At 35.4% G+C, this 25,305-nt stretch overlaps 1 protein-coding gene across 8 annotated transcripts in view; it reads left to right on the top strand.

The window, feature by feature from the left end:
• Rph (Rabphilin) overlaps positions 1–25,305 on the top strand; it is a 695,894-nt gene that overhangs the window by 58,510 nt on the left and 612,079 nt on the right. For 5 of the 8 annotated variants that reach the window (XR_016549578.1, XM_090406053.1, XM_090406049.1 and 2 more), the window contains exons 2-3: positions 545–946; positions 19,959–20,175. The gene's annotated coding sequence lies outside the window, so the exon portion shown is untranslated. The remainder of the gene's footprint in view (positions 1–544; positions 947–19,958; positions 20,176–25,305) is intronic. The other 3 variants (XM_090406050.1, XM_090406051.1, XM_090406052.1) reach the window with 3 other exon arrangements.

Below are 25,305 nucleotides of genomic sequence, written 5' to 3'. Positions count from 1 at the left end.
ACGTTCATTTTCAAAATTTCGTCTTTTGAAAGTATAATTCGAAGATCTAAATTCAGGATATTTAATTCTAATAAATGATTATTTAATTAACTGCCTTCGCATTTATTCAGTTCAAAAATATAGTATGAGTTTTATTTTTCGCTCCTCTACGAAGTTGAATTACATTCTAAAAATAAACTGATAATTCTAAACATAAAAGTTAAAATTTACAGAAATTTAATTAAAGAAAAATAATGTGTAATATAATGTATGTTTAACAAAGTAATTAAAAACACTTCTTCATACCGAAACGAAATACAATAGAAATATACTCAAAAGTTTTAGCTTTCCACACTGAAGAAACATTGCGTACAGCGCCTTCTCAATAAAATTTCTCACCAGTAACTTTTAAAATTATATAAAAACTAATAATTTTATGATGTGTCACTTGACTCTATGGAGGTCTGATGATGATGATGCATATAGAAATTAAGTTTGCTCAAGTATTTTAATTTTTATTTATTGCTTCCTTTATTTCCTTTACTATAACTATGTTGTTTTTCAGAATGTTTACAATCTTTCGTGGGTGAGAGAAACATTAAAAATATATTTTGTCGAGAGGACAAAACTTCGGCTATCCAACCAGTAGACTGTAGGTTCGAATCACACTGCTAGTATGGATGTTTGTAAATGTTTAGGTGGCTGAATTTCATCACCTGGTATGATTCTAGCACTTTGTCTTGCTTATTGGAAGCTTAAAAACTATGATCTATAGACCATGTTTCATGTTTGGTTTATAGATCATAGTTTCCTGATTATCTAATACTGAGACCCCTACAATAAGAAGGGTGGTTCAATAGGAAATCTGATGGAAAGCTGTTACTGTCTATTATACCTAACAAGTGGCGGCTCGTGGCTGGCTTGAAATCGTGGGGATGCTGCAACTTTCGAAATATACATACACACTGTAAGTACAGCATATACGTGTTTGAATAAAATATCAAAATTATGGTAAATTAAAAATAAATAAACATGAAAAAATATTGTTTATTATCGATAAAATTATACAGTTTGGTATAATACTTAAAAATAAAATTTATTCTTCTTGTTTTGTTTCATGAAAAAATATTGTTTATTATCGATAAAATTATACAGTTTAATATAATCAGTAGTGTAGCTAGAGCTTTTGCTGCCCGGGGCGGTTCATGAGTTTGCCGCTCTCTCAATACACATCAAAAATACTACAAAAAGTCAAAACGACATATAGGGAAATAAATTAAAACACTGTGTTTATTTTTGAAGTAAAACTTTAATTCGAACATTCTAAAATGTTATTTTTCTTGCTTTTCTGTTAGCAAAATCGTCGATGACATTGGCGAAGTCTATTTCATGGTAATGTAGGTAATTCTTAATCACTTTTAATTTAGAAAAACCCCTCTCACAACTAGCAACAGTTACAGCAGTTGTGCGGAAAATTCGCAGTAGTATTACAATATTTGAAAATGAGTTCTCGAGACTGTATTTTAGAATTAAAATACAGTCTCGATCGCCCCCCTCTAGCTACACCTCTGGTATAATTCAAAATTACTTAAAAATAAAATCTATTATCATAACCCCCAACAATGTTCTAAAATAAAAACTACAACAAATGTTATATCTTTAATTGTTATCCAAATATTTAAAGAGACGGAGTAAATACGATAAGCACTACGAACACTCCACTACTGGCGCAAACTGCAGATAAACAACAGTGGAACTGCGCGAGGGACAGTGCCGCATTACGCTAATAGCTCGCATCTCACTATGATGTGCATATGCTGGCATGCCTGGCAATATGACACTGTGGTAAACACAGTGCTGCTAGCGCCCTCCTAAGTGTTACAAGATGGATTTTTATTATTTTTATTCAAAATAAGAGAATTGTATAGGATTGTTGATGATAAAATTAAATATTTCAAGCAAATATAAATAAATTAATAAATATATTTATATATCGAGAAAAATTGAGGGTGACGCAGTGCCTATGCACGAGCTGCCCCTGCACCTAACATTAACTTATTATGTAATGATTTCCAATCTTCCATATGATTCGCATAAAAAAAACTTTACCAAAATATTTATAAAATTATGCACATTTGCTGCTCAATCATGCATAATTTTTAAAAAATTTATTTACAGAAGTTACCAGCTTTATTTATTTATGTGAAAGAACGGGACATCTCATTTACCATGTAGGGATGACTATTTTACTAATGATGGAAAACAAAGTGCTACTCTTCAAAATTAAGAAAAGCTAAATAGAATATAAAGGACTCGCCTACTCCCTATAAGGGAATAAAAGGCGTTAGCTGATTTATTTTTTATCTGCTAATAAGTTAAATTATTATTAACTAATCAATAATGAATGTATTCTAAGGGTCAAATAAAGTAGTTTGAAATGGATGAATGAAGGGAATAAGCAAGGAAGATGGGAAATCATATTTTAGTCATCTTTCGGTATTACAAGGTGACAAATGCATTGGATAATGGAGTTGCATATACAACTTTAGATATTTAAATTTTACAAAAGGCCTTCGACAGATTGTCTCATGACAAGATAGTAATTAAAGTAAAAGAGTAAAGTAAAAGTGCATATGTATTATTAAGCATATGTATTATCCAGCTCACAATCTACCGAAACTAACCTCACCATATTGCGCAAAAACTCAGCATAATACATATGCTTAAAAATAGAGCGACCAATATTATCTCAGAAGAAAAAATATCTCCTGGATGAACTCAATCTCATATCTCAAACACTAGTAAACAAAAGTTACCCAAAAAATATAATCAAAAAGATTCTTCATAGAAACCCTCCACAGCAACAACCTCCTGTCATGCAATATACAACGTCCATCGTCATCCGTTATGCAGGTTCAGTTTCAACAAAAATAGCCAAACTCATGAAGTCTTTCAACGTCAGAGTTGCTGTCAAAACTATACGCCACATTTTAAGATCTCCTAAGGACATTAATGCTCTCTTCAGATATTGGGAAATGTTTGCATGGTGATGTGCAGTTGTTTGAAGATGGGGCAAAGTTGGGAAGAATTATGAGAGCAGATATTTTGGCTTTACAAAAGGATTTGAACACCATGAGTGATCTTAAAAAAGTAAAAAATTTTAAATTTCGTCAAAGTTGGAATACAGATTATACAATTGACGTGGCTTACACAGGAAGTGAGATAATTATCCAGGAGTGTAAGGAAATCATGTATCCCTTGACTAAGACCTTAATCAGAATACAAAAATTGTTGTGCAAAGAATTGGTTTCCTGGTTTTTAAAAGGATGAAAAGTATACTGGAAATGTGTACTAATAGTCTAGAGTCTAGACTATTAGTAAATCTAGAGAAAAGTAAATTTAAAGAAACAAGATCGCTGACTTAGTCTCTTGAGTAATAATTAATAGACATTAATACCTCACTGAAAAGTTACTTGACACACTCCCATACTGATAATTAAATATAATCAGTTCCAAAGTATTAGTCACTCTTAAAATATCCTTGCATTTACAACGACGGTTTCTGTACTTGTTTCTTGTCAAAAGTATTGTTTGTACGTTTGTTAGATGGGATAGTCCATGATAAACGTGTTCCACTTATAATCTCTTTTCTGGTCTATGGCTAAAACCTTTGTCCCATCCACTGAGTTATTATTATCTACTACTACTACTACTATTATTAAGGGGTCAGGGAGTCCTGACTCCTTCCTTCAAGGAATCAGGAACTCATCGAAGGAAGTCATATTATTTGCACTAGCTGCCATACCTGTTCATTCACGTTACTTGCACACACACAACATCCAACGGCAATTCATTCCAATCACGGCCCATTCTCTGAGAAAAAATTTAGATCTCACTCCCTTCTTGATAGGAATCATTATCTACTTATAATGATGTCCTCGCGTCATTTCCCACTCTTCATAACATTCCATCCACTGAAATTCTGTATAACCCTTTCAGACGTTTGTAAGTCTCAATCATATCACCCCAATCAAAAGTAAGTTTGTAAGTCTCAATCATATATTTTTTGACACTCTCCTTTGCACACACACTCTCTCTCTCTCACTTCTTATTTTCCTACCTTTCTTTGCATCAACAAATCCTTCCCAATATCATTAACGTACAGAATGAATAGCAGTAGACAAAGTACTGATCTTTGTTGTACACTACTAGTTACCTTAGTCTTGCAGACTCACATCCCCTGTATACCACGTTTTGATATCTGTCAGTCAGCCATCCTCTTATCCACGCTAATATTTTATAACCTCATATTCTCCAATTTATTCAACAGTCTTCCATGCTGTATTCTGTCAAAAGCTTTAGCAAAACCAAAAGTGTCATGGTGTATCCATTCCCCTTGTCTAACTCAGTGGTAACATTATTATAGAATGTGAGCAATTTGCTAAAACATATCCTTCCCTTAGTAAACCTATGCTGTTTGTTGCAAAGTAGAGATTCTCTGTCAACCCATTTCTAAATGTGAGTCCCGCTAACTTTTCGATATTCTTCTCCACCATTTCTGAAATACTGATTGGTTGATAGATACATCGGCCTTTGCACCACTCTCGTGTAATGGGATTACCACACATTCCTTCCACTTCTGTGGAATCTTCCCTGTTATGAGACTCAAATAATATACCTGGTTAAAGGAATAGCCATTTCATATGAAACACTCTTTAGCATCCGCGCTGATATCCCATCAATCCATATTGCTGAATTCTTATTCGATTTGTGCAATAGCTCTAATACATTATCTTCATGCATGAGTTTCTCACAGAGTGAAGAGGTAGGGCTGAGTTCAATGTTGCATATACCAGGTTGATACTTTTAGCAAAATGGCTGCTAAGTAGTTGAAAAATGACTTTTGCATCTGTGATCCTCGCACTATCTGCATTCTTTAGAGTTATTCTTTCAAATTCATCCTCTTACTTACAGCATCAGGATAGAATTTTTTGGAGGTTGTCTTTAACTTGCAATCAGTTTATTTTCATACTCAGACTTTGATATCCGTACAACATTTGTGACTCTTTTGGACTGCTACTTATAATTATCATAACTGACACCATCCTTATGCACATGGCATTCCTTCTACATCATCTTTTTCTTACGTTTCTCTTGCTGAATTATATTTGACATCCATTTCATTCCTACTATATTTATTCTTCGAACCCTAGGGACACATTCTGATATCGCGTCATTTAAGTATTTTTTAACACTTTCATTGCCAAGCTGAAAATTGGAATTTCGTGTGGTGGCCAAATTTTTTATATTTTTTTATTTAGTTAGCGACGTCCACGCGATAATGCGTGATCGGCCGCCAGGTGACAACTCGCATCACGCGATATCGCGTAATTGGCAATGAACATGTTAAACACTTCCCACCACTGCCGATATCCTTCCCATCCAACAACCAACAACTGGTACTATTGCACAGCACCAGGCATACTCCTCAGACGGTCATAATTTCCTGCTTTATAGTTCGGCATATAACCTTTTTTTGAATGGAACATTAATAAACTTAGCCACATTCCAAGTGAGTACTGTATGATCACTGTCACCAACTGGAGGCAGAACAGTGACGTCTTTAACTGAAACGCCCTCTGACACTATCAACGGATCAACACTTCTTCACCAAGAATTCCTTCTTTCAAATGCTGCTTGAGGAAGTTGTCTCGTAACAAGTCGATAAATTCAGTTTCATTCTTCTCATGTGATTTCACAGCTACTCAAGCAATGTTCGGATAACTAAAGTCCCCATTATGATTACTCTTTTTGCATCCCGTATTTGTCTGGTGATTCATTTCTTCATCTTTATCAACCGATTCACCAAGTCTGTAACAATACCCCACTATATATTTAATCTTGTTGGATTCTACCTCACACCAGATGGCTTCAAACTCACTGCCACATGAAATACTGTTAGTAGTAGTACTGCAATCATAGATCTCAACTCTAACTGGATTCAAGTCATCGAATATCATTAGCAGTACGACCCCCTCCTCTCCTGTCCTGTCGATCCTTTCTAAAATACTACCCATGGTACTCGATGCAAGTTAGTATGTCTGCTTTTGACAGCCAGATCTCACTAATGCTTACAATATGAGGTCCCAATATATTAACGAAGGCAACAATCTCTACTCCTTGGTTTCATATTTGTTGTTTCTAATGGTTTTGCAGTGCCACTAAAAATATCCATTTTCCTATGCATGATTTCATATAATCCAAAAAACAGTGCTCGATTATTTATTCCGTGTAGCCTTTTTTTCCAGTATGTTCTAATAGCTTACTTTCACCTTTATAATGCAGCGCACACTCATCCACAACTAGCTGATCGTATTCGTGAAACTGACTTATTATTACCCTTTCAAAAACATGTTTTGATTTTCTGTCTAACTGAAAATTGCTTTTCTGTCTTTTGTACTTTCTCATTCAACATTCCTAAAAGTGACGTCATCTGAGTTTGATGGGCGAAAGGACTTATACAAGATGGATGGCCTGATTTGAATGGACTTGGTGTGCGAAGACTGGAAAAAGTGTTGCTGAATGAAGTGAAAATGGATGTGCAGAACCAGGGAAACTAGAACTACCAAGGATGGGGGGGGGGAGTGGATATGCAGACATCAGTGAGAGAGTTGAGTGTAAAAATGTATATAATGTACCTGAGCCAGCACTAAGGACAAAAAATGGGAATGTGACATTTAGAATAACGCATCAAGATAGGGGTGGAACAAAGGGATCACTGCATTTCATGTATACTAATGCCAGGAGTATTAGGAACAAGAAGGAAGAATTTTTGGCCTTGATTAGCTCTTCCTGGCCACAGGTTATTGGCATTAGTGAAACATGGCTGACGAAAGATGATATAGTTAGTGGGATAGAATGTGTAGGTTATAGTGTTTTTAGGAGGGACAGAGAGAATAAAATGGGGGGAGGGGTGTTATTGATGATAGCTGATGAACTGCAACCAAGGAAAATTGAAGTTGTATTGCAGGATAGTGAAAGGAGCTCATTTGAGGCTATTTGGTGTGAGATTGAGACTGGCAGAATAAAATATACAGTTGGGTGCTGCTATAGACCAGGTGATGGAATAGATGGTGGAGATAGTATGCATAAACAAATTGATGAAATGAGTGGAAGGAGGGTAATTATTATGGGGGATTTTAATTATGGTAACATTGATTGGAAGGAGGAGAGGACACATGTGAGGAAGGAAATGGATTTTATTCAATTATTAAGGGATAACTATCTGAGACAGCATGTAATTGAAAATACTAGGGGTGTGAGAGTGCTTGACCTGGTAATAGCATCTCACAATTTGAGTATGACCATGTTGCCACCTATTGGTGAGAGTGATCATAAGATCTTGACCTGGGAGGTGGCTAAAGGTGTGGAATTTTTGATTAAGACAGGGTATATGTGGAATTACCGTGCTGGCAAGTATGACAAGCTTAGGAGATTGCTTGGATCAGTGCCATGGAATGTACAACTGCAAGGGCTGGACGTCGATAGAGCATGGGAAGTGGTCAAGGAGCATTTACAGAAGGTTATGGCTGATTGTATACCTAGGGTCCGAATAGTAAAACAAGTAGGGGTTAAATGGATGAATAACACCATTAAGCTTGAGCTGCAAAAAAAGAAACAACTGTGGAGGGAATTTAAAGAAAGGGGTGACCTGCAGGCATATGAACGGTATAAAGTGCAGGCCAGAAGGGTAACGAGTGTGGTAAAAACAGCAAAAGCTGATTATGAAAGGAAACTAGCTATGCAAGCAAAAGAGAATCCCAAACAGTTCTTTCAATATGCTGCAAGCAAGAAAAAAACTGTACATGGCAAAATGATTTTAAGGAATGACGATGGTAAGGAGGTAACTGAACCAGCCGATATAGTGGAGTTACTGAGCACGCACTTTGCAAAAGTATATCATCCAGGTGGAGACATTGAAAAAATTAAGGAGCCATTAGTTTATACGGGAATTGTGATGAATGAAGTGGAGGTGAATAGTCTATTATAGAACCTTAATGTGAATACATCTGTGGGATTGGATGGTATACCGGCACGGGTCTTGCGTGAAGCGGCTAAGGAATTATCAGTGCCCTTGACCATGTTGTTTAATCTGAGTCTCGGGTCTGGTTTAGTCCCGGAGGCGTGGAAAGAGGGGAAAATAGTTTCACTGCATAAAGGAGGATCCAAGACTATGGTTGCAAATTACCGACCAATCAGCATATCAGGAGTTGTTGTCAAGGTCTTGGAGAAAGTAGTCAAGAGAAAAATACAGGAATGGATTGATGAAAATGAGATACTGTACAGGGGACAGCATGGCTTTGTAAAGGGTAGATCATGCCTGAGTAACTTGCTCAAGTTTTATAACAAGGTGACGGCTGAACTGGATAAGGGAAATGGGTTTACAGTGATACTGCTGGACTTGGCAGAGGCGTTTGACAGGATACCACATGGAATTCTAATCCGTAAACTACAACATATGGGAATGGATATAGGGTTGGTGAGATGGATAGGTGGGTGGTTGATGGAGAGATATCAAAGAGTGGTTTATTCAGGAGTGGAGTCCAAAAGACGGCCTGTAACTAGTGGTGTGCCGCAGGGTTCTGTTCTTGGACCACTGCTGTTTAATCTGTTCATTAACGATATAGGGAAAGATCTAAGTGGAACAGTTCATTTGTTTGCTGATGATGCAAAGTTGGGGAGGGCGATAGTGAATGCAGAAGATGTCAAAGTCTTGCAGGATGACTTAGATAGATTGGAGTTCTGGGCTAAGGAGAATGGATGTCAATTTAATGTGACAAAATGTAAGGTTATGCATTTTGGGGTGAAAAGATTAGCAGCAGTATACCACATGGGTGGAACTGTACTCCAAGAGATTGATGAGGCCAGGGACTTGGGAGTGTTGGTGGATAGGGAGATGAAGTTTAGGGGGCACATTGCGAAAGTAGCTAAATCAGCTCATCAACTCACTTGGTTGTTGAAAAATACCATAACGAGCAGAGACAAGCAAGTTATTGTACCTCTGTACCGAGCCTTAATAAGACCTCATATTGACTACTGTGCCCAGATTTGGTCACCTCGGTTCCTTCTTGATGGGGAGGAGGTGGAGAGGATCCAGAGACGAGTGACTAAGATGATAGCAGGTCTATGGAATGAACCATATGAGAACAGGTTGAAGATTTGTGGGTTGCAGAAACTGGTTGATAGGCGGAAAAGGGGAGATATGATTGAGACATTCAAATTGCTAAAGGGTTTCTACAGGATTAATTCAGAGGATATTTTTGAGATCAGGACTGGTGGTGGGAGAACTAGGGGACACCTATGGAAGCTGGGAAAGAGTGTGGTTAGCAGTGGTGTTAGAGCTGGGTTCTTTACTTTTAGAGTGGTAAATGAGTGGAATAAGCTGCCAGAATCTGTTGTGGGTGCTGTGACAGTGAGCGAGTTCAAGGCAAGGTATGATAGATACTGTGAGAATGTCGTATAGTTGTGTGGACATGATGTTTAGGGCCTCCCTCGATGAGTCTAAGGACTCTCTGGAGTAGCCCGAAAATAATAATAATAATAATAATCTTTTTAGGAGTTGACGTTCACAATTTCCACTAGCTTTTCTTTTCTAATTGCAATGATCCGACAAGTAGAAATTCTTATATTTTTGCTGTCACTCACATGTACCGAAAGAATTCGCATATAAGAGAATAAGATATCACATAGATCACTCCAAAAACCATCTTGGTTTTTTATTAGCAATGATTTTTTTTTTCTGAACAAACGACGTGTACAGGTTGTCTGTCATGACAGTTCATACCACAATGTACTGATGATTTCTTATCCCATGAAAACATCAATAAATTGTGAGTTGTAATGTGATAATATTGCTTGATTACAAACCAGGTTTGTTATCAAGTTTATAATCACACTCATTCAGTATTATGTAGTATTATAGCATATCTTAAGTGGAATAATATTCGTAATTACATGTTTAATTTTCTTGGCTGGATTCTGTTTTTACTTTTCTGATACATTGTCATTAAACGCAGCATTGAAAAAAATTCTTCTAGGTGTGTAATGTTCTAATTCTCCTAATGTTCACCTTCATTTCACTGTCTCATTCCTTATCTGGTTCTCAAAAAAGCTATCAAGGCGTTTCGAGAACAAAGCTTATTATGTTTGCTTTCATCAAAATCTTTATCTTCGTTTTTAGACTATACCAATACCCAAAATAGTTGCAAGGAAATTATCAATACATCTAAATGTGATTTTGAAAGATCCAAAAAGCACGAAACTTGCATCATGTCCACATGGCAGTCATGCTTCTGATTCGGTGCCAAAGTTTTTGATCATACCTTTTATCCAATCCTGCTGAACCTCTTTCTTCCTGAAATAATTCTATTGTGTACAGGAAACTAATATCGCTGCTTCTTTTCTCTTGAGTTCTGCACCGGTGATCTCAGTAAATGTCCTCCCTCAGTGTAACTTTGCAACATTCAATATCTCCTTATATTTTCAGTAGAAAAAGATCAGAAAATATTCTCCCAATTGGATAACAAATCGTCTTCTGCAATTTTTGGATTACTCAGAACGTCGACTCCTGTTTTGTGGCAACTTTTCAAACTTTCCTATATCACTAGTATTTGTCTGGTAGCTTGGAAACTACCTCTTATTCCACATGTTCTAAAGAATCGTGATAATATTTAATATGAAATTATCCTCTATCTGTTCTCGTTTGAACACTTTCTAATGTAATAGAGAAATCAAATAACTTTGAGCCTCTGTCCATCAATAGGGATCTTGCTTATAGCACCTCCCTTCGGACAAATACTATGGAAAGTTCAGAAAAACTGTAATGTTCTTGATATATCTGAAGAATTTTTTTTTCGTGTATGGCACAAAGGCCTATTTACTGATTTCTGCATTTCAGCCTTTCAGCTTTTTATCTGGTTTACATTAATACGAATCACATTTCATATTAATATGAAATGCGACAAACGGATTGTTGTGAAATATGATACTTCGATTTAATGTGAAATGTCGACATATGCAGAGCCCACTCCCCCAAGTATGAGGCAACGTTTGTCGACTCTCCTTCTCCTCGATATCAATGGGTATCTCCATTTGACTGTGCATTTAATTTTACAGACTTCATTTGATTTAGCCTGTGTGGCTCAGTGGAAGTGGTGTTTGCACGCCTCAACTCTATACCGCCCGAAGATAGACTTCGAGTTCAAGTCTTCTAGAGGAACTTTTACTAAGCTTTTTTTCGACTGGTTCCCGAGTTAGTTGATCTCTGGAACGACAGGCTAGTTTTTTTCTCCAGGAATCTCGGGTTTTTCGTCCCATTAACTCAAGAACATCGACCCTAGAACCCACACTATTTCGGACATTAAAAATATTGTGTTAGGGTCAGGGACCACGAGATGGCGACACTTGTTGCGCTGTATCTTCAGTGCGGGCTGCAAATTAGTGATAGCCCTGGGCCATCCATATCTGATTGGCTACCAGTGGAGATTGAACTGCCTACTCAATCTCCAAAAGTTTGATAGGGCTAAAACGGAATCACCTCTATATGGGAATAAAAAGGCATTAGCCGATTTTTTTCCAGTCATTTCATAAACCTCTCTCTCTCTCTCTCTCTCTGTGGCTGCTGCACACAACTGTCTTCAAAAAGTTATTTCGGACAAAAAGGAGCTTTGCCTACATTATGGGGATTAAAGGTGTTTGAGATTTTTTTTTCTGTGCTTTTGCAATATATAAATGACATAAACCTATTTCTTTAACTAATTCTGATATTAAAATCACTCTTCATCGCAATTCTAACATCGCAATTCAATGCTTACAAAACTCAATGGGGACAGATTTTTCACCATACTAGAGACTTGCTTTTAGTCCTCGCTACCACGTCTCCATCTCCCCTGAGAAACTTCGACCGCCAAACTTGACTACAGTGGTCCATATTGCGTCTAGGGATAGATTACCCCATCATACTCCTAAGTCTACATAAAAGAGCATAGTTCGGAGAAGGGTTAATGACTTTTCCCCATAAACATCTCCTGATTATGGACCCCGAGAACTTAGATAACCCAGTATGCTAGGTGTGGGTAGCATAACTATCCTGTAAGATCTCAGACGTTTACTATTTACTTTTGCAAGAGGATAATGCATGGACGAAAATTTAGGGGAAAAGCCTAGACCAGTGTTGTTCAACCTTTTTTACTACGCACGTAACTTTTCTATAAAAAGTTATTCTGCGATCTACTCTCTTATAAGTTATTCGGCAATCTACTCCCTTATATAGATCACGTTTCCCCAACCTGATATCTGATTACGCACAAATAAACAACTAAAAAAAAAAAAAATACACAACTGAAAACTTTATTTGTGTATTTAAAAAATTATTCATCATTTTAATACAACAAATATTTTAATCAAGAAAAAAACAAAACAAATATATTGGAATAAAATAATTATTTCTCTATTTTGGAAAACCAAAGTTAGAAAAAACAACAGATTGATTACAAACTCACAAGTTACAGGAAATGGTGGTTGATTAAAAAAAAAAAAAAAAAAAAAAGTTAATGTGAAAGTTGGCATTGTTTGGACCTCGCAATCTTTTCATAGTCAAGTTGATATGAAGAAGTGGCCAATCGCAGACGATCATCCAAATGATCATTTGTAATTTGGTTTCTTAATTGATTTTTATGACGGTCATATTTGAAAAAGCTGATTCTGACAAGTATGTCGATCCAAAACACGACAGAATTTTTCGCGCAATATCAGTTAATATTGGGAATTTTTTATGTGCATACTTCCAAATGACTTCATTGTTTATTGATTTTAAATGTAAACTATTCTGAATGTTTATTATCTCAAGTTCTACTTCAGCTTCGTTTATATCAAACAACCCACTAATTTTATTTGAAATTTCTGTGATGTTCAAGTTTTCTTGAAATGGATTATCGATAGAAGATACAATCGTTTCAGTTTTATTAAAATCTTAAATTTATTTCTTCCTCAACTATTTCTATTTCACGAATAAATTCTTTTAAATCATAGCGAATCATTTCTTGATTTTGTTTAAAAAATTTTAATAAATATGGGAGATGTCTAAATTCGCGGTCATTTATATTTTTCTTTAATAAAAGTATTGTTGGATAGTTTTTATTGAACTTAACATGTCAATTAAATTTTTATCTCTACCTTGTAACTCTAAATTTAAATTGCTTAATTTCGTACAGAAATCTACTGAAAATTATAAGTGTAACAACCATTTTTTATCACTCAATTGTGGATAAATATTTCTTTTTCATCAAGAAAAAATTTTATATCGTTAATTAATACAAGAAATCTTTCTAAAAATCGACTTCTGCTGAGCCAGCAAACATTATTGTACAACAGAAGTTCCCTATCATCATCTGCTTGTAATTTAAATAACCGCCGTTGCAGGGCTTTTCCTCGAACAGAATTTACAGTTTTAAATGTACTATCCAAAACATCTTTTGTGTTTAATCTTTTACTACACAGTACTTGGTGGTGAACAATACAGCGGTATGTTAAAAAATCTGGATATTTGTCATCGTTTTTACATAATGAAATGAAGCCTGATTTATTACCTATCATTGCAGGAGCACCATCACTAATAATAGACACAAGTTTAAAAAGCGGAAGTTTGTGTTGTTTCACAAATTCATCAAATGCCGAAAAAACGTCTTCTCCCCTAGTCTTTCCCAATAATGGTATAATTTTCAAAAGTTCTTCTTTACTTGAATAATCTTGAAATACCATGTGAATAAATACCATTAACTGAGCAATATCAGTGAAGCCGTTTGATTCATCAAATTGTAATGAAAACGCAACATACTGGTGAATGTCTGACATTAACCTGCCCTGGAAACTTTTCCCCGGCAATTGGAACTCTTCCTTTCGGGCAATTTGAAACCTTGTCTGCGGCCTAGAAGTAGTCTCTCTCTCTCTCTCTCTCTAGCTACGTCTCAAACCGAGAAGCTCCTTTCTGGAAGCGGGAAACTCCTCTCTCCAGCAACGTGGATCCGGGAAGTCTCTCTGACGGCGACTCTGGACCAGGCGGCCTCCTCTCTGACAGTAATTCTGGAACTTTGACCCCTTCTGCTTGCTTGTCCCTTTTTATTAGGCCTCCTCCGAGACCTCGCATGAAGTTTGGAAACCCCCTAAGAATCGGTATGAGTTCTTTCATCTTAAGTTTCAAGTTCGGCACTCCTTTTGTTCTCCTCCACTTTCTTTTGATTGTAAGTTGCAGGCCATCGGAAAGTGTTTGAACTCTTTCTGACTGACTTCGGAGATGTTTACACTTAGAGCATGAAAGTCTTTCTCATGCATACAAGTTTCAGTAACAATCTTTCTAATGCCGCCATGTACAGCTTCGGCTACAAAAACATTGCCTTTGTTTTTAACACTCTAACATATTCTTATTAAAGCAGTATATACAGTTAGCTTCAAAAGAGTTATTTACAAAAACATCGAATACAAACTATACCGAGACAAACAAAGTTTATTTTTTTACAATATTCACATGGGACTTAACCTAAGTAAAAAATCGATGTAATGTGGTTTGGAATATTTAATATTTAAGCTACAATCGAGTTTTTACACTTTTCTTATAATCATATTCACTTGGCTCGTTGTTTGTCTTCCACTGATCCTAATTAATTCATTTACCCGGACTTATAAGAAAATTACTGATTTGACAATTTTAATGAAAAATAAATAAACAATAGCAATGCACTTAAAGCGAATTAAAAATAATACAAAATAATGATAAATAAAATATTATGTTTTCAGTTTTAATTAAATTTGTAAGTAAGGAGGAATACATAAAAGATCGACCAAAAATCGCTCCGCGATCGACGGGTTGAACACCCCTGGCCTAGCCTATGAAAGCAATACCAAGCTGGAAAGACAGAAGAAACTATTAAGAATAAATAGATAACTAAGATAAGAACTTCAGAGCTCATTCGATTTTGATGATGCTGGCTGGTTGGAAAGGCCTGGGTTTTTCCAATCAGCCTGGTTTCAAAGGTGCCAGGTTACTGTCCATTTCATGGACAGTAACCTGGCACCTTTGAAACCAGGCTTCGGAAGATTGCTACGATTTGAGACGAGGCTTTGGAAGATTGCTAACTGTAAATGGATATCAAATGTCGTGTTCAAGAGCCGATGAAAAACATGACAGAGAAATGGCACTTATATTAAGTGATAAGTCAAGAAAAACCTGGATATCACAGATAGTAAAAACAAAAGCCAAATCGATGATATATATAGCAATCAAGGGTAGCTTTAAAAAGCAGCTCACTCTTAGATGTTAAATCAGGAAGACGAACTGATGTAGGATTTGATTTAGTGATAACTAAACTTAAATTAAAGATATGTATCATCCACCCATTTATTCATTAGCCACCATCGGATTCCGTATAATCACTCACTTGCTTGGTGATGTGCCATAATGGTCCTCGCCAGGTGGTCCTGTTATTTGTTTTTCTGGAAGCTTCAACTCTCCAAACATCAGACAAATCATCCATCCATCTCACTGAGAGTCTATGCTATTCTCTTTTTACAGGACCTTTATCTTCTATTACTGTTTTGAGAAGTCCTTTTTCCACCCTTTCAGTGTGTCCAAGTTATGTAGGAATAAGAAAATTAAAAATCAAATTGGATGAATAAGCTATAATATGCCAAGTTAAAATAAAGAAAACGTTTTCTGTTATGATAAAGAATCAGTCTCAAATTTTGGAAAATGAGGAGCCAGAAAGTGAGAAAAAAGAAAGCACGGAAAATACGATAGAAAAGAAATGGGAAACTTTTAGTATAATGATGTGACAATAGACTGTTTGAATACTAAGAAAGGAAAAAAAGAACAACGATTGAACAAGACTTAGAAACTCACAGAAGGAAAACATAAAGTAAAAGGTGATGTTTGAAAATGGTAAATGTCAGAGAATTAAGTAGATCAATTTGAAAACTTTTAGAAAGAAAGACAAATTAATTAAAAGCTCAGCAAGAGTAAATAAGATGAATTACGTGGACAGCATGACAGAAAGAAGCATACAAAGCTGCAGTATTCCTGCCACATTGAAAAATTATATGAGGTGACATTGAAAATATGTTGTGAAAGAAGGAAGCATGTAAATGCTATCAGGAATAAAAATGGTGTGCTGCTAACTGAAGAGAACAAGCTTGTTGAAAGATGGAGATTTTTGATGATATTTTAAACGTACAACACAATATAACTGACATAAAAAGAAATTCAATAATGAAGAAACTGCTTATGTATATATTGAAATATCACGTTAAAATCCAATAAGGCTTGCGGGAATAAATTTTTCATCAATAGTACTAAGCCACCCAAAGAAAGACCCTCTTAATTTCGATTCTATTAGCTCTCTAGAGGAACTTTTTCCACGCCTTTCTTTGACCAGCTCACGAGTTATTCAGTCACTAGAATAGGAAAGTAGGGTTTTTCTTCCAAAAACTCGGGATTTTAATCCTAATGCGTTCCTATCCGTCTGCCTTCACTGATGAGACCTTGGAGGTGAAACATGATAATAATAATACCATTGCTAATAATAAATAATACATAGTTTAAAATTTTAGTTGGCAATGAATTTAGCTTATTGTCTATATATTGTCTATATGCTTATGTCATATTTGCTTATTAGTTTGTCCGAAATAAGGGATATTGCAATCGCACCATTTTGGACAAACTAACAAATCTATTGAACAACGTATAGAAGAGCATAAGAGAGACATCTCTTACAAAAGATCTCATGCAACTGCGTTATCCAGTCATGTTCTTTTTTCACATAATCCTAATGATGATCAACAAAGCCACTCCGTTTGCTGGGATAGATCAGAAAATATCTTTCGCTGTAATGATGAGTTTGAGAGGAAAATTGTAGAATCAAGGGAAATCCTGCTGAACCCTGTCCACTTAAACAACAGTTTGAGTTATAACATCCCAGATAGCCATGCTGCAGTTATTCAATATTGGCGTTCACGTGAGCCTGCACGCACACTTGCAATAAACAATGGCACGCCTATTAGAACAACTTGAAAAAATACGTTTTTTATGTATCAATTATGTGTGGCAATTTTTACCTGTAATTTCCAGTTTGTTTAGATACTTCAATGTTTATCACTATTCTTTTCCTTTATACAGTATATATATATATATATATATATATATATATATATATATATATATATATATATATATATATATATATATATATATATATATATTGTAATTAGGATTGACTCAGGATGTATACATTTATAAGATTAAAATTTAACTGACTATATATATGTGTAGGAAGATTGATTTACTCGGTTGATATACATTTCTTTTTCTTTTTTTTTTAAATATTGAATGACTAGAAACCGAGAAAAATGAAAACAAAGTTGAATTGCACAACTAGTTTCAACTTGTATCAGCCTTCTTCAGATGCACATTACAAAAGAAATAACCAGTAAAACATAGAGGAAATAACTGTAAACAACACGGAAAGTTAGTGTGTGTGTATGTATGTATGTATATATATATATATATATATATATATATATATATATATATATATATATATATATATATATATATTCAACGTAGAAACGTTGAAGTCTGCGCATTCAAAACTGTTCTCTCGTTTGCTTTTTTGTTAGGCGTATGCATGCGTATAGCATCTCGCAAACACCAGTATTTGATCATAGCACATGACAGTCTGAAAGGTTGTAACTCTGGTTGTTGAGAATGATTTCTTTTGATTCTATTATCTTTCTTTCTAATTCATCCTGGCAACTGAAAATGTTATCAGACTTGTCCCATAGGACTGTATGGCTAAGGTTTATTTCATTAGAATCGGCCGAGAACAGAACATTACTAGACAAAGCACTGGCTTGCGTTCTCCTGTAACTGATGTCTCTCTTATGTTCTTCAATGCGTAACTCGATCGATTTCTCTGTTTGGCCAAAGTATGGTATATTACAGTTACACCAAATCTGGTAAACACCGGGATATTTAAGGTTGTGATGTCTAGGTTTCGGATGGCTCATTGAACTGATTCAGTGAGCCATCCGAACTGATTTTTGAAAGAGGAGTAATTAAAGTTCTTATGTTGTATTTCCTAAGAAATTTGGCCAATTTGGCTGAGACAGAGCTTGTGTATGGTATAGCAATATTACCTTTCACTCTATTGGTCTCTTCATTATTGCGAGCAGGTGGATTTAATAGGAATTTGTCAATTGTTTTTTGTGAATAACCATTTAGTTGAAAAGTAGACCTGAGAAAATTTAGTTCTTTATTAAGTTCTATCTCACCATCAAGAAGAGAGCGAGCATGATGTCCTAATGTAGAAATGATTCCAAACTTTTGAGGAGGATAATGATGGGAGTGACCATGGAGATATCTGTTGGTGTGGATAGCTTTTCTGTAAATCGAGATTTTTAATTTCTCTGAGGAACGGGTCAGTTTGATGTCCAAAAAGGGAAGAGAATCATTAGCTTCAAGCCCAGCCGTAAATTTTATGTTCGGATGTTGATTATTTAGATGTTCTAGGAAGTTCAGGAGAGATTCATGGTCATGGCTCCAAATCAGGAAAATGTCATCAATATATCTTTTCCAAATTCTTGGTTTTAAAGGATAAGAAAAGATGGCTTTAACTTCCAGATCTAAATAGATGTTCACAAGTACAGGTGACAACAGATTACTCATTGCGAGGCCAAAACTTTGTTTATAGATGGTGACTTGAAACTTAAAGTATCCTGATTGGATGCAATGAGTAAGTAAGGCCATGATCTTTTTAGATAATTTATTACTATTACTATTATTACTATTATTACGGGCAACTCCAGGGAGTCATTAGACTCATCGAGGGACGCCCCAAATCATATTCATCACAACTATTTGACATTCATACAGTATCTATCATACCTCGCCTTAAACTCATTCACTGTCACAGCATCCACCACAGACTCAGGGAGCGCATTCCACTCATTCACTACTCTAAAAGTAAAGAACCCAGCTCTAACACCTTTACTAACCACACTTTTGCCCAGTTTCCATGGATGTCCCCTAGTCCTCCCACAACCAACCCTGTTCTCAAAAATATCTTCTGAATTAATTTTATAGAAACCCTTCAGTAATTTGAATGTCTCAATCATATCTCCCCTCCTCCGCCTATCAACCAATTTTTGCAACCCACAAATCCTCAACCTGTTCTCCTTGAATATTACAAGAACTTCGTCCGTAGGAACATTGGTAAATAAAGAGACTGTATCAAAACTAGTCATTATTTCATCTTCCTTAATAATAATATCTTTTATACACGAAACAAAATCTGTGGGTTTTTAATGAAAGATGATGATTTACCGGAAAAACATTTGAGAGATTTAGCCAGATATTTTGAAAGGTTACATGTTGGAGAATCAATTCCTTCTATGATAGGTAGAAGTGGGGTATTTTCTTTTCTTTATGAATTTTAGGAAGTCCATATTGAGAAACACTAACCTGAAGTCCAAACTAGGAAGTCCATAAAAAAAAAAATTATATCAACCGAGTAAATCAAAATATATATATACACGTGCATTGTGTATAGTGATACAGTCAGAGTTCATTCTTCTATTTAAACTCTAGCCTTTATTCTTTTCAGTGTTAGATATGTTACTCTGTGTTTTAAAAAAAACAATTCCTTTAGATTGGTTACTGGTATTGATATGTTTATCTCACAACTGATGAAGTCTTGGTTTAGGCGAAACTAGTAGTGTAATTAAAGTTTTTTATTTAAACCTTGGTTCTAGTCGTTACAATTTTTTTAAATATATATATATGTGTGTGTGTGTGTGTTTGTGTCTATTTTTAATTAGCATTTAAATTTAGTATGAAAATCAGTTTCACAACATTTTTTCTTTTATGCTTTTAGAATGTATTGCTGCAAGACTTGGTACAGTTCTGAGAAAATCATCATCTATTAATCTGCTTTTGTATTCTACATACATTTCTTTATTGAGGAGTTCTATGAGTAAGAAACAGTATCCACTGGTTATAAATGCATGTCAGCAACTGATAGTTGACCAGTAAAGTAATCCATGTAATAGCTGTGAATGGCATCACCTGATTAAAAAAAAAAAAAAAAAAAGGTAAGTTTAGAAGTTTGAGTTCAGTAAAAATTCTTTTGGGATGTCTGAAAAGTATGTTTATTATGATAATGGCCATTCTAGCCTGCATTATTATGAAATGAAAGTCTACAGGTTGTGGTCATTTCTAGGTATCTATAGCATTTTAGTACTTGTGCACTAAAATCTTTCCTGAGTGGGATTGTTATCACAAATCATTAAGAACCGTTTGTCACAAGAATTATTGCTACCTATGCAGCATGCAATACAAGAACAGTTACATTCCCCATGCTGAATGGTGACGTATTATATATATACCAGTTATATGGCATGGTTGACTGTGTATATCACCTACTACAATCTTACAAATAACTTGACAAAGTGCCATCTGGTCTCTAGAACAGCGTTCCTGGATTATCTAACCCTTAGCTCATCATCAACATAATGCTTTTTTTTTTTTAAGAAAAAGCAACAATAAATTTATTAACCTTTCCATGGTAGAATATTAGCAGTTGCATAAAAAACATGCTTCAAATAATGACAAGGTTTCTAATAAGCTATATATTTGAAGCCTAAGAAAATATATCTCTTCTCTGAAGTTTTGAAATGAATCTTTATTCCTTTTGAGTTAATTCTGTTTTTGGAAATGGCATTTCTAATAACAGATGCCTTCATGTAATGTACCTGCTTCATTAACTGATGATATTGTTGATTAATTTAATTGAAATGTTGATTTAAATATGAAATTATGTTAGTATACATAGTAATCTTTTCTCTTTCAAGATTCTGTCACCTTCCATAACCAGTTGTAACTTGATTTCAAATCACCCTAATTATGGTATGATAAGGCGTTTAACCATGTCGCTGTCAATATCGATAAAATACATCACTCCTCTGCACTTCGTATCCGTCACATATTTCAATGTAATATCAATGGTATTACAATTTTAATATGCACTTCACATCCATGGTAACTTGGATGTATATATATGTCCTGGCTGGTTGGGTGGTTTATCCTAGACACATGTTTAACAGTGATTACTAGGATGAAAAACTTTGACATTTGTATCCAACTCTCAGGTGGAAAATCTTTATAAAGTTTCCTCCCCAGATGGGACTCAAATCTCAGAGCTTTATAACTACAGGTCACCATTATGCCCAAAATCATTTTTATACACAAAAGTTTTAAATCATATTAACCCTCCAACCAGCCATGACATCTATAGACATCCAGCTAAATCTGGATATGATTCTGTAACACCTATTGAATAACATGGATGAGAAGTGCAATTTGGTCTTACTATTTCATCTACCTCAGTGGTAGGGAGGTTAATGAGATGTATAGGATTTTTCATAAGAGAGGTATTTTTGGGACTTCACTATTCCTAACTTGGGTTTCACTTTCTTGTTATTATTATTATCATTGTATGGGCACCTCCATGAATTCCGAAGACTCATTATGGAAGACCCAAACTATCCACACAATCTATCATACCTCTTTCCTTGAACCCATTAACACGTAAAGCACTCACATCTGATTCTAGCAACCCATGATGCTCATTCACAACTCTCCAAGCAAAAAATCTAGTCCTTACACCTCTTTTAAACATACTTCTATTCAATTTCCAGGAATGACCCCTTGTTCTAGCCTCTCCAGCCAAGTGCTGAAATATCCCCTGCATCAGTCCTATAAAACCCTTTAAACAACTTATATGTTTCTATCATATTCCCTCTTTTTCTCCTATCAACCAACAACACAACTTCTGCAATCCGCACACCCTCAATCTATCTTCATAGGGAACATTCCGCAGACCACTCACCATCTTGGTCACTTGCCTCTGAATCTTCTCCACCACTTCCTCATCCCCCAAAAATCTAGGGGATGAGGACAGACTTGAGCACAGTAATCCAGATGTGGACATATCAAGGCCTTATAAAGAGGAATAACAACTTCCTTATTTCTACTTATTAATGTGTTCTTCGATAGTCAATTAATCTTATGGGCAACCTTAGCTATATATCCTCTAAACTTTAACCCCTCTGTCTACCACCATCCCTAAATCTCTAGCTTCATCTGTTTCCTGGAGAACATTGCCATCAATGTGATACACATCTTATAATCTCTTTATGCCAAAATGCATAACTTTACATTTCTCCACATTAAACTGACATCAATTATCTTTTGCCTATACTGAAAGCCTATTTAAATTGTCCTTCAAGTTCTCCACATCACCTTGATTACCTATTAATGGGCAAACAACTAAATATTTCATTTCAGGTTATTTCTTATATCATTCATACACAAATTAAACAGCAATGGTCCCAGCACCGAACCTTGTGGCACACCACTAGTCACCCATTTTCACCTCGATTCTGTTCCTTTTTGATATCTGTTTTTGATATCATATACTACTTTTTGATATCTGTTCAGCAGCCACCCTTTTATCCACTTAACCAGTGTCATATTCATCCACATTTTTTCTAATTTGCATAACAGAGTTACATTTGGTATTCTATCAAATGCCTTTGCAAAATCCAGCAGATCATCATGTATCCATTTCCTTTATTCAACTCTGCTGTTACTCTATTATAAAAAGACAGTAGATTACTAAGGCATGACTGATGACTGACCCCTCACAAAGTCATGTCGACTCTCATACAGTATTATATTTTTATCCGCCTATTCTTGAATTCTCTTTTTTATCAATTTTTCTAATACTTTTACCACTACGCCTGAGATACTGATTGGTCTATAATTTGTTACTGTAATCTTAGAACCTTCCTTATGCAAAGGAATTTTGTTCTCTTTCCACTCCCTTAGAACTCTACCAGGGCTGAGACTTAAATTAAAGAGCCTAGTCAGAGGCATTTCCAGTTCTTCCCTTGTACATTCTTGCAAAACCTGAGCTGATATCCCATCTAATCCCACAGCTGTATTTACATTGAAATTTTGCAATATCCTAAGAACCTCCAATTTATCCACCTCTGTTCCCACATTAGGGTCTGTCACATATGTTAAAGCAGTAACCTCACCAGGAAGATATACCCTTGCAAAGTGGTCACTCAGTAACTTGACTATTTTATCTGCTTCTGTCATCTCATGGCCATCATCACTCATTAAGGTTAATCTTCCTATTTATCTGCTATCATCACTAGTGCCCCTCCACCATTCCTATCTGCTCTAAAAATACTAAACCCTTCATATTCAATCCCTGTAACTACATCATTTGCTGTTAACCAAGTCTCACTAATGCCTATAACTTTTGGCAATGTTGCATTAACCAATGCCAAAAACTTCTCATTGTTCCTGAGACTTCTGACATTAGTATATAGAAACTGCAGCATACCTTTAGGCCCTCACCCACCTTTACTTCCTGAATTGACTACCCTATTTAATATTTTTGTTTGAGATATTAGATTCCACACTTGGTCATTCTCATACTCTCCCTCCTCATACTCTCCCTCCCCTCCAAACTCACCTGCTTCCACCCTAATTGCTTAAGTTTTCCTGAATTTTCACTTCAGCATGCTAGGTAAACAAAGCTCTTTCTACCAAAACCATTTACATGCAGTATTGTACAAATTTATTACCATTAGTATTGTACAAATCCTTCTTTCCATCAAACACAGACCACAGATCCACAAATCCTATATCATTCATTCTGCACAACCCTACATTTAGACTCGTTAACTAGCAACGCCCTCCTCCTCCTACTCCTTAGTTCACAACTATCATAGCATGGTAGGAGATACAATCTTCACCCTCTCGCTCTTCAGTTTTGCCTCTTTTAATAACTCCTTTACATCCTCCCTCATGGAATATATCTTGCCTCTCAAATCATTTACACCAACCAAGACAATCATTTACTTTAAGTTACCTTTTTGCATCTAGATGGCATGACTAAATTTGTGAATTTTTGCACCAGGGAAACAAGATTTTGTCACACTGTTATTGAATACTCCAATGATCATTGAGCCTCTGTATATAATTTTCTTCTTAACTTGTTTTTCTTGTTTGTTCAGTTGGTCTCTTTTGTTACTTCGGACTCTGCTTCCTTCTCTTTTCATCCCTGCTAATCTCTTGCTGCTTCTGTAATTTTCCAGTTTTGTGCTTTGTCCTGTGTAGGATAATATTGCAGCATGCTATTTCTTTATTAATATCCATTTCATTCTCTATTTTCATGGCTGCACATTCGGCATTAATAACATCATTTTCCATCCTACTGTTGGTACTGTCTGCTCTACTAATATTTGCTAATGTCTACAAATATTGTTGTCACCTAATAGGCACTTTTGAAGCATTTAATAACACTCTCTCTCCAGTTTCAATTTCCTTCCACATATCCTTTAATTTTCTTGACGAATACATTTCTCACATACTGCTCTGCACAAAATCCCACAAGTTCTTGTTACCTGTCACCCAACAATGTGGTCTTTGCCTCCATTGCTGTACCATGCATTGGTGGCATACCAAATATTGTATTTAAACAAAAAAAAAATATTAGGTTTACTTACAAACTAAATAGCTCATTCAGTCACACACTCATTTAAAACAAAAACTACAATAACTTAACCTAATATTTTCATCTAAAATACAAAAAAGTTACCTATCCTTCAGGAGCGATAAATCCACTCTCAACTACTTATGTTATTAACTACATTCACTACAAAAAATCAATATAGCAAAATGACAATTTGCTTCTAAAAACACTTATGAAATTCACCAGGATAGCAACAAATTGTCATTTTGTTGTATTGATTTTTTGTAGTGAATATATGCGCTTCTTTATTTAGTCTCGATCTATCTGATATCCTATATATGTCATTGATATGTGTATAAGTGCCCCCTTCCCACATCTTTCTCTAGTGAAATTGAGTCAATATTAAGATCAGTGGGTCACAGAAAAACTCCTGTTGAAGACCAGATAATTAGCAACATACTTCTAAGAACATTCCTTGAATTTCCTGAATTTATAACAACAGTTTACAATGAATGCCTCAATACAGACCAATCAATTTCATAAATATCATTGATAAAGTACTAGAAAAACCTCTGATAAATTGAATAATGCACTTGGTCTATTCATGAGACCTGTCAAGCAGTAGTAGGTCATCAGTCAAGCACTGTGGACACTATAATAATTATGGAAGTTT

Source organism: Typopeltis vanoorti, chromosome 16 (assembly GCF_054136105.1).
Source record: "Typopeltis vanoorti isolate ZY-2024b chromosome 16, IOZ_Tvanoo_1.0, whole genome shotgun sequence".
Taxonomy (NCBI): domain Eukaryota; kingdom Metazoa; phylum Arthropoda; class Arachnida; order Uropygi; family Thelyphonidae; genus Typopeltis; species Typopeltis vanoorti.
The sequence above is the reverse complement of the archived record's forward strand: the minus strand, read 5'-3'. Positions and strand labels throughout refer to the sequence as shown.